Raw genomic sequence first — 17,651 nt, forward strand, 5'->3', positions numbered from 1 at the left:
TTTTACTGGACCCACCTCATACAAAAAATGGGGGGAATTACATAATTAACACAAGAAAAAAAGAAGAAGAGAAGAACGATCAACCGCTAAACTACTAAGCTCAACATTTTTTTATGAAATACTAAGCTCAACATAAAACTAGCCATCAAAGAAAACAAATAAAGAGAGACAAATAAACAATGCCCGCCGTGATCCAACACCGTGCTTCCGCGGCAACGTCCTTGACCACACTTAGAGCCAAAACGACCTTTCCATTGAAATTCATGTCGTTTCGTTCCATACTTTCAAGAACAAATGCAACAAATTCCACTCGCTCGTGCCTCTATGAATGCTTGATTTCCTTATTTTTGCATAAGCTCGAACCTGTTGGAAAATTACAGAAATAATTCATACGTTTTAATCTAGAAAATATGTAATAAATCATGACATAAGCGATATAGAAAAGGAACCCGGTGCCGTTTTACTTTACACATGCTATGTTTGCAGATAGGCATATATATCGGATAAAAAGTACTCTCTCCACCCCAAAACGTGTTGCTCGTCCATCAACACGTTCAACAGGATGTAGCCATTCGTACACAGATATGAGACAGGGTATTGTTTCTCTATACGTACGATGGTGGCAAAACGCATGATGGTAACTATAAAATCATTCCTTTCACTCGTGCCACACAACATCTCTGCCAGCAGCAGCCAATCAACAATAACTCTTTGCATTCTAAAAAAAAGGGCAGACATGAGTGGGGGTCTGGCCGTCTGGGAAAGGGATAAACCGAGGCAGGCTTTTCCCTACGGTAACTACAGGGAGGCTTCACACCATCACATCAATCCTTTGCATTCTGCAACCTCTAATTTTTTGGATCGTATTATAATTTCAGTTGTGTGTATTTCTAAGGGTAAGTGTGTGTGCGTGTATACGAGTGTCTGTGTCTGTGTTTCATAAAATAAAATCATTATTCCAGCAATGTATACAGCTTCTTCAGAAAAGTTGGAGCAATCGATGAGAAGGCTCCATCTTATATCCTCCGGCCAGGGCGATTTATCCCTTCTCGGGATTTTGCCAAAGCCGTAAGGCCCCGACAAGTACCAACAGGTGACCGCTGGATGGATCGGGTGCCAAAAAGGATGATTACTCACTGGCGCCCATGCAAGCCCAATTGTCCATGCATGCAGGTTTCAGGTTCCCGCTCATGATAACTAGAAACTCAGGCGCCGCATTGCCGCGCCATCTTAGATATGACCAGTGTTGTTCTATTTAATCAACAACATACTACAACAGAAATATAGCCCTCTTTAGACAACCAATAGCTGATACTGCATAGAAAAAACAGATTCTACTAGTGCTTTGCAATAGATAAGACTGCTTGGAGCATTTCAATGATGCTATTCATACGATTAACGATAGGTGTCATTGATAAATATCCCAGTTACCCACCAAGATAGAAAGCTACAGCATGTATATGTCACATCATGATTGAGATAATTACATATGCTGGTAACCTTGGTCCAAACCAGTAAGCTGCTTCGTTGCATCTTTTGTGCGAAGTCCTGAGACTTCTCTAACTGCAGTGACTTTGGGTATGTCATTTTGTCACTTGCGTAGTCCTTCCCTGCTATTTTCACATGAAGCATGTCACGAACCAGTTGGAACAACAATGTTATTGTGACCTTGTATACGTTTAGAGTCACTTAATTTGCTCATCCATGGCACCTCCAATGATTGCCCCAACGATAATAGAGACTTCAAGCAACCCTGCAATATTGTGGAGATGGATATACTCACCTGCAGAAAGTAGACAATAATTTCAGGAATTAAATGACATACAAGACATATTCCTTGGTAGAGAATGGTAACTTTCAAGCTCTGATTTAACTGTTGCAGAACTAATAGACGATCCATTCCACAGCATCACTTCTACTAGAGCATGGTCAGAACTGCCAAGTGTAGGATAACAGAGACAGAAACATTTGTGTAACCTCATACAAGACTGTAACGAACATGGCACCACTTATGCCATTTCGAGTGATTTGGTGATCGAATGACAACGCAATCAATGGGACTAATGTTTTTGTTGAGTGAACATTTCTAGATCCCAGGGATAAAGTAAAAAGGTCATACAGAGCAAAACACGAAGAAAAAACTCAAAAAAACGCTGAATTGGACGAGTTCTGCAGAAACCAGTAGCACTGGAAGAACTGATGCCTAAGTATCGGTGCATCCGATGGTTGTCGGAAGATCCGACGCCCTCGCTTTGGTACAAGTCAGAGCGCCAAATGGAGATCAAGGGAAGATCAAGTGAAGCACCGGTTGAACCAACGGCTTCAAGATAGGCATCGGTGCGTTCAACGTACTATGTTCCAGAGATGATGTGAAGCCAAGTCTTCAGCACCGGTTGAACCGGTGGTGCGTCGAAGCATTCCATCGGTGCAATGACGTTAGCAGAAGAGAGAGGTCCAACGGCTAGTCCAGAGGCTGTGAGTGACCGGTTTAACCGACGCCCAATCATCAGTTAAACCGATGGTTCTGCAGCATGTCAGAAAGTCCAACGGCTAGTCCAGTTGCTTGTGAGTGACCGGTTGAACCGACGCTACCCAATGCAGAGGCATCGGTTCAACCAGTAGTTTGTTGTTTTCTGCTGACCGTTGGTGCAACGGCTACAAGACTTGGTGGCCTATATATATGTGCTCCCCCGGCCATTTGAAGATTGCTGAAGTCCCAAGACATCACATACACATTCAAGAACACCTCCAAGCCATCCAAGAGCATAAAGGTCAAATCTTTAGTCTTTAGCACAAGCTTTGTGAGTGTTAGTGCTAGGTTAGCTCTTGAGTGAGTGATCAAGCAAAATTTAGATTCTTGTGCTGTGGTTCTAGAGTGAACCAACATTGTATCTTGGTGCGCCGGCCATCCTTGGAGCTTTGGTGGCTCGCCGGCAAGTCAACGACCCTCCGGCTTGGTGTGAAGCGGCGTCGACAACATTGTGCGGGGGATGGAGAACCCTCCTTCATGGGCAATCTCCCTTAGTGAAGATCGGGATCAAGGTGACCGTGATTGTGTTCACGGAAGAGACTTGATTGCCGGGAAGCGATACTCTTCATGAGTGCTTCAACAACGTGGACGTAGGGGTGCCTTTGTGGCAATCTGAACCACGGGACAAATCCTCGTATCGAGAGTTCGCTTCCTCTCATCCCTCCTTTTAAGCTTCCGCATTTCATATTGCAACTTGTGTGCCTTTGTGGCAATCCGAACCACGGGATAAATCCTCGTGTCGAGAGTTCGCTTCCTCTCATTCCTCTCTTTAAGCTTCCATATTTCATATTGCAACTTGTGTGCTTTTACATTCTCAGTGTAGTATCTTGCTAGGATTGGCTATAGGTTGCAAAACTCTTTTGGGATGAGAGTTTTATACTAAGGTGAACCGTAGTTGCACATCTAGATAGCTTGATCTAGTTTTAGTTTTGTGCAAATTAGTTGGAGCCATAGGTTAAGGTTTTAATAGTGCCTAATTCACCCCCTCCTCCTCTTAGGCTAGAGCACCCGATCGCTTTCAATTGGTATCAGAGCCGGGACTCACTTCTCTCACAAAGAAAGCCAATTCCATTGGCAAATTTGTGTTTACCGTCTCATTAGATCGGTAGGCTTCACCGCCTAGTGAGTTAGCTCTTAGGGGGAAAGGATGGATCCTTTTAGACCCGCTCTACGGTTCGACGGCACGGGCTTCCAACGATGGAAGATTTTAATACAAGCCCATCTCCAAGCAACCGGGTTAAATGTTTGGAGAGTTGTGAATGAAGGTGTAAAGAATAATGGTCAACAAGAGAAGCAACATGATGTCACCGCTAAATGCATAATCTTGTCTTCTCTTAGTGACAATGTTTTCAATCGTGTTTATTCTTGAGAAAATGCTAAAGAGCTATGGAAGACTATCATTGAGAACCATGAGGGCACGGAGGATGTTGCCAATGAAAGATATCATGTTCTCATTGATAAACTTAATAGCTTTAAGCAACTTGATGAGGAAAATGCCGAATCTATGTACTCACGATTGAATACTCTTGTGAATGAGATTAATTCCTTAGGTGTGAAGCAAATTGAAGATTTGGAACTCATTCGCAAGATCCTTCACTCACTCCAAAGGCCGGACTATGATTTGGTAACCACAATTCTATATGAGAAAGAGCTCAACACGTTGACACCAAATCAAGTACTCAACAAGATGATCGCCCATGAGCTACGCAATGACATCAAGACAAAGGCGTCATCTTCTTCACCAACGCATAGCACACTTGCATGCAAACAACTCAAGAAGTTGAAGAAGATGGCCATCAAAGATAGCACAAGTGATGAGGAAGAAGAGGATGCAAGAAGCTCCTCAAATGATGAAAAAGAGCCAATGAACCCCAACCTCTACAAGCATGTAAAGAAGATGAACAAAAGCTTGAAGGAAATAAACTCAATGGGGTATATGGTCTTCCTCAAAGATGGACCTCACCATCAACTAATGAAGGTTGAGAAGAAGTTTAAGAAGAATAAGAAAAAGAAGGAGAAGAAGCCCAAGCATGAGTCATTTGCCACATTTGGTGAATGGGTAAACGGTGGTGAAGAATTAAGTGCAAGCTCAAGTGATGAATCAAACAAGAAATTCACCACCCGCATGGGATCATCATCCAATACTTGTTTTATGGCCAAAGGTATGGATAGCGATGTAAGTGATGATGACTCCGACTCTCCTTCAATTGATGAACTTCTTGACCTTGTTCATAAGCACCAAAAAGTCATAAAGAAACAATCAAAAGAAATTAAAAACCTTAATGCTCTCAATGATCTAAATGCTTCTCTTACTATAAATTTTGAAGATTTGATGTGCAAATTCGAATTGCTTAGCAAGGAGCATGAAGAGCTCAAATTAAAATTTGAGAGCATTAATGATACTAATGACTCTTTGAAAATGAAGCAAACTATTCCTTGTGCAATTTCAATCTCTAGGGTAGATGCTTCAACTTTTTGCATTGATTTAATTGATGAATCTTGCTCTAACTCTTGCAATGAGAAATGCAATGAGAATGTTGTTGTAGAATCATGTGATGATTTTATTGCCAAGGAGAATGATGAGCTCAAGCAAGAAGTGGAAAGACTCATGAAGGACTTGTATAGATTGAAGGGCAAAGGCATGGAAAGCAAAGTCCAACCTTCTCAAAATAACCGTGAAGACATGGTGAAGAAGCTTAAGAAAGGGTCCACCGTGACTTGCTTCAAGTGCCACAAATAAGGCCACAAGTCCAACAAGTGCCTTCAACCAAGAAAGAAGCTTCCGGATGAGAAGAACAAGAAGAAGCTCACAATCAAGAGTTTTCTCATCTACACCAAGTCCAACCGAAGGAACAAAAGTAATAGCACCTCCTATGTGATAAAAAAAGACCAGTGGCAAGGTGGTTGCTCACAAGGTTGGGAAAAAGAAAAGAAGTTGGAACCACTCTATTTGGGTGCCCAAGGACATCATCACCAACATGAAGGGGCCTCAAATAGTTTGGGTTCCAAAGGAGACTTGAAGCCCAAGAATTGGCTTTGGGGGATTTGGAGGCTTAACTCATAAGTTGAAGTGAAGGTTCAAGCCAAAGAAGCTAAGCTCACAACTTGGACATTTGTTGCCCAAATCCCCCATATTAAGGTAATGGTAGCTAGATTTCAATTCAAGCATCATGTAGCTCTATTGCTTTTGCTAGGATGTTTGCATATATTGCATCTCCTAGTGTTATATATGGTGGGTTGCTTGTGTCATGATTCTAACCCATGAGCAACCTACATGGTTTGATAATTGTGTAGAAAGCTACACAAAGTTACCCTTCATGATACATGGACCTCATGAGGTATGTATTTCATATGTGTACCATGAACACAAGCTATAGGGTAAACTTCCCAATTATGCCAAAATCAATGTGCATACATTTGCTTGGTGATTCAAACACAAAATGCACACATTTAGGGGGAGTTCATCCTATGGGTTGTGATTTTGAAACTAACATGTTTGCAAGTTTATCTTTTGTAGTCTCACGATGGAGTTAACACTCTAAGAGAATGTTATTCACAATCAATGTGAACAAACAACTCTATAAAAGTGATTAGATAAATTGTGCTTTCATGCATATTGAGTCATGCTCTATTGAACTTAAATGCTCATATCTAAGTTTATAGGCTATGTGCTCATAAATTTGCTTAACCTTAGTGTACCAAGTGCTCATTTTTTAAAGACTTCAATTGTTGCAAGTCACTTTCAAATTGGTACATACAAGGTAAACAAAGGCCCCCGGAGGTATCAAAGGTTCTAAACTCATTCAATTGGTATTATTGTCAATTCCTTATTATTTTAGAGCTACCTCCGTGCATAATATGGCCTAAGCTTTCTAGTTATAACATATAGTTGTGCACTTGATTTTCACATTATCATTTTGTGCACATACTTATGGAAAGCTTAGCTCATGTCATGCTAGTTTCGTGATTTTGTGATCCACCGTAGTGAAATTTTCAATTGGTATTTTCATTGATATCATACATTTGGATCATAAGTCATAGAACTAACTCCCTAGGCTACTAATTTTCTGTTGAGCTATATTGTTTTGCAAGACCTTTTAGGTGCAAGACTTTTTAGGTGATTTGATTCCAAAGGGGGAGAAATGTGGATCAAAACAAGATATTTTCTCAAGGAGGAGAAGTATATCCCAAAGGGGGAGAAATGCCTAAGTGAATCAAGTCAACTTATGAGGAAGGAGTAGCAAGATAGGGGGAGGATCAAAGGGGGAATCATGTTTTAGGGGGAGGCCAAACCGTCATTGGATGATGGTAATCATCCAAGCAAGTGTAAGTAGTTCAGATTGTTAATTTTTACAAATTTTATGTTTGCTTTGATTGTGTTGTCATCAATCACCAAAAAGAGGGAGATTGTAACGAACATGGCACCATTTATGCCATTTCAAGTGATTTTGGTGATCGAATGACAACGCAATCAATGTGAAGCGTCCCCTCATAAGAGAAGACTTAAATGTGTTACAAACATCAGTCCCAGGAGGCTGATGACACATTTATTACATCAGATGGTTCATTACCGTACAACTCTACGCGGTAGTGAGCAGAGAAGTGCCACTATCGCGAGGATTACAATCCACACACACGCAACACTATTAAATATAAAAAGTAAATCATCAGAGTCTTGCGCCATGCGGTATCTCTTGTAGATGACCTTAATCCACAGGCAAGGCTGGGTGCAGCACGGTACCCTACTCCACGTCGTCAGGTACAAAGTCTGGATCTTCTTCTGTAAAAATAAAGAATGGGGTGAGTACAAACATACTCAGCAAGTCCAACCACACCCACGGAGGGGGTATAAATAGAATATAATGCATAGGGTATATCAAGGATAAGGCTAGGGTTTGTTTTGCGGAAAGCAACATTTTATGCAGGGGTTCATTTGAAAGAAAGCATTTTCCAAAACCAGTTTTCTTGTACTGAGTATCTCAAAGGGTTGATCCACACAGGATCCATGTTTTAAGCTGCTACCGGACTCCTCATCCGCCGTAGCACACAGCACAACTGCCGGACACATTTCCAAAACAACACACGCCAACCCATCCCAGAATAAACACTAGTTGTGAGACCACACCGTAACTCGCCCAATACCGTGGGCACGGACTATTCGAATAGGTTTTAACTCTGCAGAGGTGTGCAACTTTATTACTGCAAGGGAGGGTACAACACGGGGCAAGGCTAAACGCGTACTACACGTCCGGGTACACAACTTCAAAAGAAAAGGGGGGCACAAATCTCCTTCGGACCACACGGCTTCATCCCTTGATGGTCGCTAGCACTTTAGGCAAACTCATTGGCTTGAGTGGGTTCTTCCCTTGGGAGAGAACTCACGTCTTCCAGGGGAATGAGCGGTCCTTGCTCGCCGTCCTCTAGATCTCCATTTTCTCGGGGTTGCGCAGTGGCTTCTCTTGCGGCGGCGGCCGTAGACCTTCCAGGGTTCTCGGGTGGGGCTTGTGGGTTTCCAAAGAGTGGTCCCCATCCTATGACGGGCGTTCCGAGTAGGACATGGTCTTCTCCTATTGCCGGGACTGGGGTTCCACTTCTAGCCCATTCCTGCATACGCTGGTCCCGAGCTTGCCTGAGGCTCTCCTAAGCAACTACTTCACTGCTGACCGCGGCTGCGGCTCTTGCCTCGGCTTGGACTGCTCGGATCTGTTGCAGTCTTACCGCGAGCTCTGCTTGCTCGGCTCGATGGGTCTGTTCCCTCAGCAAGTTGGCTTGCTCATCAAAGAGCTGATCCAAGGAGGCTAGGTAGGTAGCCACTTGGTACAGGAGGCCTTCTTCATGGTGGCGCCGTTCCAGGCTTCTCATTCGGGCTTCCCAAACTGGGGTTCTGATGGCCGGCGGAAAGAACCTCATTGGTGTGGGGGCGAGGTGTCTTTCGAAAATCCGGCACAGGTAACGGAGTGCTTTCCTGACGGCTAAGGGATAGGTGTCCTGGTGCCTAAACCCTGTAGCGGTCACTCGCCATGGCTGGATGTCGGGGTAGCGGTCACTTCTGGCGATGACTAAGATCACCCTGCAGCGGAGAGTGCCATGATGCTCGTACTCTCTACTGTAGTACCTTGGGTGTTCCGTGACGCCAAGGCTTTCCAGGGCGTTGATCAAGAGGATGGGGAAGCCAGGTGCAGAATGGCAATTGCCCTGGGTCCATCATTCCTCAACCATCTAAAAACAAAGATAGGGTGAATAAACTTGCACAATTATTTGGGGTACACAAGGAAGTAGATGATATTTAGTATTGCAACATGGTGGGATATAGACTTCATGGATACACGATTATTAGGGCAAAGGTTCTAGCTTGGGGTACTACTCCTATCATGGGGATTCTTCCTTGATCCTAAGGGGGCGCTTCTTCAGTGAAAGGTACTGATCCATCGCGTCATCTTCGGTCCGAGTACCTTTATCCCAGTGGGTTTCTTCGGGTTCTTCTTATTCTTCTTCCTCTATCCATCCACCTATTCCTCTGCGAGCCTCGTATTCTTGCATTCGGGCTTGGAGAGCGGCTAGAGAATTCTCGGCGCGTGTGGCTCTCGCCTGTTGTTCTTCCAGTTCTGCCTCTCTTTCTTGCATTTGGATTTGGAGAGCGGCTAGGGAATACTCGGCGTGTACGGCTCTTGTCCGTTGTTCATCCAGCTCTTGGGTTGGCTTCTCTGCTCTGTGGACTTGTTGCTTCAGTTGTGCCGCTTGTTCGCGGTAGAGCTCATCCAGGCCAGTGAGATAGACGGATAGATGAGAGACCGTGTCTTCTAAGTCTTCTTCTTCTCTTCCAAGTCCTCTCATCCGGGCAATCCATGTGCATCCTCTTCCTTCAGTCGGCGGGAAAAATCCCATTGGAGTCTGCTGGAGTTGATGCCTGTAGATCACGCGCAGACGTCGCAGGGCTTTACGGGCGGCTTTTCGATAGGTGTCCGGGAAGCGAAAACCAGTGGTGGAGATGAACCAAGGGTCCACATCTGGGTAGCGGGTGCTCCTTGCCATGAAGATCATCAGGTCGCACCGAAGAGTGCCCTTGGAGTCGTACTCCCGGTAGAGAAACTCTGGTGGGTCCACAACTCCGATGCGTTCCAGGCTGAGTATCAACAACTTAGGAAGGCCGGGCTCTGCGTGACAGATTCCGCCGATCCATCCATTGTCAGCCATCTGGAACAGGGCAAGAACCAGTGGTGAGTGTCTGTGTGAAGAAAGGGTTAAGGAAGGAATAACCCTAGTGTGAAAGGCCTAAAACACGGTTTCGCTCCTAGGGTTACGTCCTACGGCCAACCTACGGCTCTGATAATACCTGTATCGTCCCCTCATAAGAGAAGACTTAAATGTGTTACAAACATCAGTCCCAGGAGGCTGATGAAATATTTATTATATCAGATGGTTCATTACCGTACAACTCTACGCGGTAGTGAGCAGAGAAGTGCCACTATCGCGAGGATTACAATCCACACACACGCAACACTATTAAATATAAAAAGTAAATCATCAGAGTCTTGCGCCATGCGGTATCTCTTGTAGATGACCTTAATCCACAGGCAAGGCTGGGTGCAGCACGGTGCCCTACTCCACGTCGTCAGGTACAAAGTCTGGATCTTCTTCTTTAAAAATAAAGAATGGGGTGAGTACAAACATACTCAGCAAGTCCAACCACACCCACGGAGGGGGTATAAATAGAATATAATGCATAGGGTAAATCAAGGATAAGGCTAGGGTTTGTTTTGCGGAAAGCAACATTTTATGCAGGGGTTCATTTGAAAGAAAGCATTTTCCAAAACTAGTTTTCTTGTACTGAGTATCTCAAAGGGTTGATCCACACAGGATCCATGTTTTAAGCTGCTACCGGACTCCTCATCCGCCGTAGCACACAGCACAACTGCCGGACACATTTCCAAAACAACACACGCCAACCCATCCCAGAATAAACACTAGTTGTGAGACCACACCGTAACTCGCCCAATACCGTGGGCACGGACTATTCGAATAGGTTTTAACTCTGCAGAGGTGTGCAACTTTACCCACAAGTGGGGTACCACAACACGATCACCTTAGTGTCGGTGCAGATCCCAACAAAGCCTTTACCCACCTTAGCTAGACCTGACTAGCCACCACGGGATGCACCAAGGGGCCATTGACCTATCTCTGAGGTTTAACTGGGGCCTAAGTCACACAGAACATATCCCTTTTCCTTGGTCACCCGTTGCTCTCAGCTCTCCTGATGGCTATCAGACTAACTAGTGGGGTTTATGCTAAGCCGTTGCCCATACAACGGTCGAGTGGTTTGCACGAAAGTGGAGTTAGGTGAGATGTAACACCAACTCGGTCCTTAGTGGTGACAAGATGGATATCTCCCTTCCTTGCTCTGCCACACAGGCACAAGCACACCAAATGGCAAATCACACAGAAATGCCATCCATCCCGTCTAGACACATCTTTCGAAATCTCACATTTTTATCCCTTCCCACACACACCCCTTTTCTTTGTAAAACAAGTTGTATTGAATTTAAGGTCCTAAGCGTAGCGTTCTAGCAGTGATTAACGTCCAAACAAAACACATTCAGACATTAATCTAGGTGGTCAAGGAATGGTTATAAAAAATCAAGGGGTGGCTATCCAACCGTGTTTTCAGCAAGCAAAACATATCCAATTTTGTAAAATAGGCCAATAGGTTGTGTTTGTAAAAACTAGGACAAAACCTGCATCAAAGGATGGGATTGAATTTGCCGTCTTCGAAGCCTTCGGGGGGTTCCTGATCGAAGTGCTGTCCTTCGGGCTCGGGGTCGCAGAACTGGTCCTCGTTCACCTGCTCGCAGTACTGCTCGTTGATGGGCTCTCCTTCGTTCACACCGTGGTCTACGTTGCACACAACCAAACATACAATCAAGAAAAAGAAATAAAAGCTTTTATCGTTGAGCTCGAATCGGAAACAATTAAGATATAGAATTCAGAGTAATATTTTCGAGCGGTTTCCTAATGGCATGGTCAAAACTAAGTTATGAAAGTTGTGGTAAAGTTTCGGGTGGATCAGAGTTCATTTTGTGCATAAAATGATAGGTTTTATAAAGGTTCAGGGGCTAGATTAGGAATCAGGGACCTAGCTGTAATTATTCTCGAGAAGGCAGGGGCCTGTTTATAATTTTTGGAAACATCTGGATCATTCTGGAAAGGTCAGGGGTCTATTTAGAATTAAGTTTATACGAGGGGAGGGTTTATTTGCAAAAAGGGAAAACAGGAAGGGCTTTTTGGGAAAGAGGGCTAAAAGGGTAAGGGTTCTTTAGTAATTAGAGGGAAGGTAAGGGGGTCTCGGGCAAAATTGCCCTTTTCTCCTTCCTCCCGACCGGGAAACAGGGGAGTGGCGAGGGAGCCTCTGCGCCGGCCGATTCCGGCCGGCCGGGGCTCGGCAGTGTCCCGGGTCAGAGGGGAAAGGGAGAGGAGAAGGGGGCGGCTCGATTCCCCCACCTAGCTTAAGCTGAGGTGGAGTGAGGTGGCGGGGCATCGAGAACCAGCGGCGGTGAGCGGGAATGGTTGTGGCAGCAGCGCTACAGGCTAGGGAGGGGAGCTCGGGGAGGTGGGTGAGGTTGTGGAGGCGTCGGGGTGCTCCTCGGTCTCTTTTATAGGCGGCCGAGGCGGTGGAGGTGAGGGTGCGGCGGTGGCGGCCCGGCGGACTCCGTGCCCGGCTTTAATGGCGGTGGGGGCCGACTCGGTGTTGTGCCGCTCGAGCATCGAGGCGAGCAGTGGGCTGCGGTGGCGCATAGCGGGAACGGCGGCAGCTGGGCGGTGGTGCGGACGGTGACGCGACGCCTCGGGCAGGCGGTGTCCGGCGGCGCTGTGCGGGCGTCAACGGCGGGCGGGGGTGCGAACGGCGAGGTGACGCGATGCCTCGGGCAGGCGGCGACCGTCGCAGGCGGCACTGTGCCGAGGTCACCGGTGCTGTGCGCCTAGGGCGACGGCGCGTGCGCGCGGGTCGCGGCTCGGCGTGTCGAGGCCGCGTGCTTGTGCGCGCATACGGGCGCACTGGCAGGCTGGGCGGCGCGTGTGGAGGAGAAGGAAAGCCGGGCTGGGCGTGCTCGGGGAGGAGAGAGGGAAGGGAGGGCTGAGCGCGCGGGCGGCTTGGCACGGCTGCGCACGCGGGCGGCCGGCGTCGCGGCTCGGTGCTCCGCGGCGCGGCGGGCGCGTGCGCACGCGCGCGTGTGCACGGCTCGGGTCGGCTTGGCGCGGCGCGGCGCTCGGCCGGGGGAGGGGAGCTGCGGTGGTGCACGCGTGTGCGTGCACGGAGCAGCAGCCGGGAGCGGGGCGCGCGCGCAGGAGCGGGGTCCGGGGCCGTGCGTGCGCACGGCCGAGGGGAGGTGTGCTCAGGTGGGGAGCGTGGCCGGGTGGAGCAGGAGGCGAGGGGGCGGGCCAGGCACGCGCGGCAGAGGAGGGAGAGAAAGGAGGAAGGAGAGAGGAAAAGAAAAGAAGAAAAGAAAAAGGAAAATGGGAGAAAGAAAAAGAAAAGGAGGGGAGAGAGAGGAACGAGCGCTCGCCGGCGGGATTCGCGGCGGCCGCTGTGACCCGGTCGGCCATGCGCAACGTTGCGTGCGCGCGCGGACGAGGCCACATGAAAAAGATCGGGGTCGGGAATCGGACGTTAGGAACGGAGAGAGGGATTCCGGGAAAGGGCTCGGGTTTTAAGAGCATTTTGAGCTCAACGATAAGAAGTTTTGCAAATAATTACTTTAGCGTGTGATTTGCTTTTGATGGATTTTCGGGATGTCACAAAACCTACCCCACTTAAAATGAATCTCGTCCTCGAGATTCGGCTGGTTCCTAAAGAGATGAGGAAATTCCTTCTTCAGAGCGTCTTCGCGTTCCCACGTAGCTTCTTCCACTCCGTGTCTGCTCCACTGAACTCTGCAGATCCGTACTTCGGAGTTTCTGGTCCTCCTGGTGACAGTGTCTAGAATCTTCACCGGTATTTCCTGGTACCGCAGGTCTGGCTGTAGATCTATTGTTTCCACTGGCACGTGTTCTGCCTCGGGTACCCTCAAACACCTTCTTAATTGCGACACGTGGAACACTGGGTGTATATCCGACATTTCTTCTAGTAGCTCTAGGCGGTATGTTACTGCTCCAACTTTCTTCAGAACTCGGTACGGTCCAATGTACCGGGGGGCCAATTTGCCTTGTACCTGGAATCTTCGGGTTCCTCGAATGGGTGATACCTTGAGATACACGAAATCTCCTGGGTTGAAACTTATTTCCCATCTTTTCTTGTCGGCGTAGCTCTTCTGTCGGGACTGGGCTGCTTTTAGCTTTTCTCTAATCTCAGCAACTCTTTCTTTTGCTTCTTTTATGAGTGCAGGCCCGACTAGGGCACGTTCTCCAACTTCTGACCACATCAGCGGTGTTCTGCACTTCCTTACATAGAGGGCTTCGAACGGTGACATGCCTAAACTTGCTTGGTACCCGTTGTTGTATGAGAACTCGGCATAGGGTAAACTCTGCTCCCAATCTTTGACATAAGTGAGGACACACGCTCTCAGCATATCTTCCATAATCTGGTTTACCCTTTCTGTCTGGCCACCTGTCTGCGGGAGATAAGCAGAGCTAAAATCTAACTTGGTGCCCATGGCTTTATGCAAACTTTTCCAAAATCTAGAGGTGAACTGGGTCCCTCTATCTGAAACAATTCAGCTGGACACACCATGCAACTTCACTATGTTTTCCACATAGAGCTTGGCTAGCTTCTCTCCGCCGTAATTGGTTCGTACGGGTATGAAATGAGCTGATTTAGTAAGTCGATTCACTATTACCCATATGGAGTCGTGCCCTTTCTGAGTCCTGGGCAAACCTACTACAAAATCCATTCCTACCTCATCCCATTTCCAAACCGGGATGGGTAAGGGTTGCAACAACCCTGCTGATTTATGATGTTCGGCCTTGATCCTTTGACAAGTATCGCACCGGGCGACAAATCGTGCAATATCTGCCTTCACCCCATTCCACCAATATTTTTGTTTTAAGTCCATATACATTTTTGTGGATCCTGGGTGAATGGAATATGCCGAGTTGTGAGCTTCATCCATGATTATTTGCCTGAAGTCTCCTTTCTGGGGCACACAAATCCTATCTTTATACCATAAGGTTCCCTTATTGTCCACTCTAAAATTTGGCGCCTTATTTTCTCCAGTCTGCCTCCGGATTTCCATTAGCCCCTTATCCGAACTTTGTGCCTTTCGGATTCTGTCTTCTAGCGTGGATTGAATGTTCAGCACTTGGCTGGAACCTCGAGGGACAATGTGCACATTTAATCGTGCCATTTCCTCTCGCAGATGATCATCCTTGGGTCCATAGGATTTCCGACTTAGGGCATCGGCTACTACGTTTGCTTTCCCCGGGTGGTAATGGATTTCCAAGTTATAATCCTTAACCAATTCCAACCATCTTCTCTGCCTTAGGTTTAGATCCGGCTGGGTGAAGATGTACTTCAGGCTCTTATGGTCAGTATAAATCTCACACTTATTTCCAATCAAATAATGCCTCCAAATTTTAAGAGCGTGCACTACGGCTGCAAGTTCCAAATCATGGGTCGGGTAGTTCTGGTCATGAGACCTGAGCTGGCGGGAAGCATATGCAACGACTTTCCCGTCTTGCATCAGCACACAACCCAATCCTTGTCGGGATGTGTCACAATAGATGACAAAATCCCGATGAATATCCGGTAGGGTTAGTACTGGAGCGGTCGTCAATCTTCGCTTCAATTCCTGGAAACTCCTTTCACACGACTCCGTCCAGGTGAATTTCTTCTCCTTCTTGAGTAGCTCCGTCATGGGCCGTGCTATCTTGGAAAATCCTTCGATGAATCTCCGATAATACCCAGCTAATCCGAGAAAACTTCTGATCTCACTGACGTTGGTCGGTTGTTGCCAGTTGGAGACTACTTCGACCTTCTCGGGGTCTACTGCTACTCCTTCTGTGGTCAGAATATGACCAAGGAAGGCTACATTCTCCAGCCAGAACTCACACTTGCTGAATTTGGCGTATAGCCTATGCACTCTCAGCTTTTCCAAAACTACCCTCAGGTGCTGCTCGTGCTCCTGAATACTCTTCGAGTAAATAAGTATGTCGTCGATGAAGACTACGACAAACTTATCTAACTCGTCCATAAACACCTTGTTCATGAGGTTCATGAAATAAGCAGGTGCATTTGTCAGTCCAAAAGACATCACTGTGAACTCAAACTGCCCATATCGGGTGACAAAGGCTGTCTTCGGGATATCGTTCTCCCTAATCTTGAGCTGAAAATATCTGGGTCTCAGATCGATCTTGGAGAAGTACCTGGCCCCTTTTAACTGATCAAAAAGGTCGTCGATCCTGGGAAGGGGGTACTTGTTCTTGATAGTGACTTCGTTTAGTGCCCGGTAATCTACACACAACCTCATACTTCCGTCCTTCTTTTTGACAAATAGAACCGGGGCTCCCCAAGGAGACGAACTTGGCCTGATGAAGCCAATTCATTGTAGTTCTTCCAGCTGTTTCTTTAATTCTGCTAACTCCGAGGCTGCCATCCTATAGGGTCTCTTGGCTATAGGGGCGGTTCCAGGAACAAGGTCAATAACAAACTCTACATCCCTATTCGGTGGCATACCGGGAAGTTCTTCAGGGAAGACATCTGGGTATTCATTCACTACTGGGACTTCATCTAAGGACTTGGCTTCCATGCTAAACACCATCGGGTCTGATCCTCTTACCCGGGTATGGCAGGTTACTCGTACTCCTTCCGGGTTTGTCAGGTGTACCACCTTGTTCGTACAACCTATGAGGCCATTGTGTCGGCTTAGCCAGTCCATTCCAAGGATCACGTCTATTCCCTTGGACTTTAGTACTACTAAGTCTGCTAAAAATTCTACCCCACTTAAATTGATCCTTACCCGTAGACAACCTAGTTGACACTTGATGTCACCTCCAGGCGTCCGGGTTATTAGGGGTGTTTTTAGTAGTACTGTAGGTATTTTGTGTTTTTCCACAAAACTCGAGGATATGAATGAGTGTGATGCTCCAGAATCAAATAACACTGTTGCAAGGGCTGAGCTGACTAGGTACTCACCGAGTACTACGCCCTGAGCTCCTTGAGCCTCCTGTGCGTTGATGTGGTTGACGCGGGCTCGTCCAAATGACTGCTGGGGCTGCCTCATCTGCTGACTGTTGTTGTTGGCGTTGCTGTTGTTGCGGATGGGCACTCGGTTGGCACATGACAGAACTGGCCTTGGTCCATTCACTGTATTGGAGAAGGCTGACGTAGCTGGCTTGTTCTTGGCATAGGGGCAGTCGGCGATGAAATGTCCCGTCTCTCGGCAGTTGAAGCAGGCCCTCACATTGCTGTTGTTGGTGGTGACCTGGCTTGCATTACTCTGCGGGGCCCTCATGGTGTTCTGGCTTCTGGGCTGGGTGTTAGGGACCCGTGGTCCTGTCACTTGAGACTGAGTTCTGTAGTGCATTGGGGCTTGGGACCTTGGTGCGTTGTAGCTGAAGCTTCTGGGCTTCTGGAAACGATCCTGCTGGCGAGATTTGCTCTCCAGGAACTTGCGCTTGTTATCTTTCGTTTCATCAATTTTGGCCTTCTCTGTGAGGATTGCCTTGTTCATCAGAGTGTTCAAATCAGGATAGATCTGAGGGGTGAGCAAGGTCCTGAGTTCTAGGTTTAGTCCCTTCTTGAACATATCCTGCCTCTTCTCGTCGTCGTTCACTTCTTCTGGTGCATAGGGAGCCAGCTCCATAAATTGGTGATTATACTCTTCCACCAACATACTTCCTTGCTGAAGTGCGCGGAATTCATCCGCCTTGCGCTTCATGGTGGCCGAGGGGATATGGTAGCGGCGGAACTCCTTCATGAATTCATTCCAAGTGATGGTGGAGGCATCCTTGGCAGCAGCGCAGTAATTCTCCCACCAGGCTAAGGCAGACCCGGTGAGTTGGTGGGCTGCTAGAAGAACTTTTTCCCGATCCTGGCACTCGAATGGCTCAAGCTTCCTTTGGATCACACGGAGCGAATCATCTGCATCCAAGGGGTTGCTGGATCCGGCAAAAGTGGGCGGCTTGGTCCTCA

At 47.2% G+C, this 17,651-nt stretch overlaps 1 long non-coding RNA gene across 1 annotated transcript in view; it reads right to left on the reverse strand.

Annotated features, from left to right (window-relative positions):
- Window positions 1-1,364: 1,364 nt before the first annotated feature.
- LOC120678810 overlaps window positions 1,365-17,651 on the reverse strand; it is a 74,581-nt gene continuing 58,294 nt past the window's right edge. Inside the window, exon 3 of the long non-coding RNA XR_005676816.1 lies at window positions 1,365-1,783. This is a non-coding gene — a long non-coding RNA (uncharacterized LOC120678810). The remainder of the gene's footprint in view (window positions 1,784-17,651) is intronic.

Source organism: Panicum virgatum, chromosome 6N (genome assembly GCF_016808335.1).
Source record: "Panicum virgatum strain AP13 chromosome 6N, P.virgatum_v5, whole genome shotgun sequence".
Taxonomy (NCBI): domain Eukaryota; kingdom Viridiplantae; phylum Streptophyta; class Magnoliopsida; order Poales; family Poaceae; genus Panicum; species Panicum virgatum.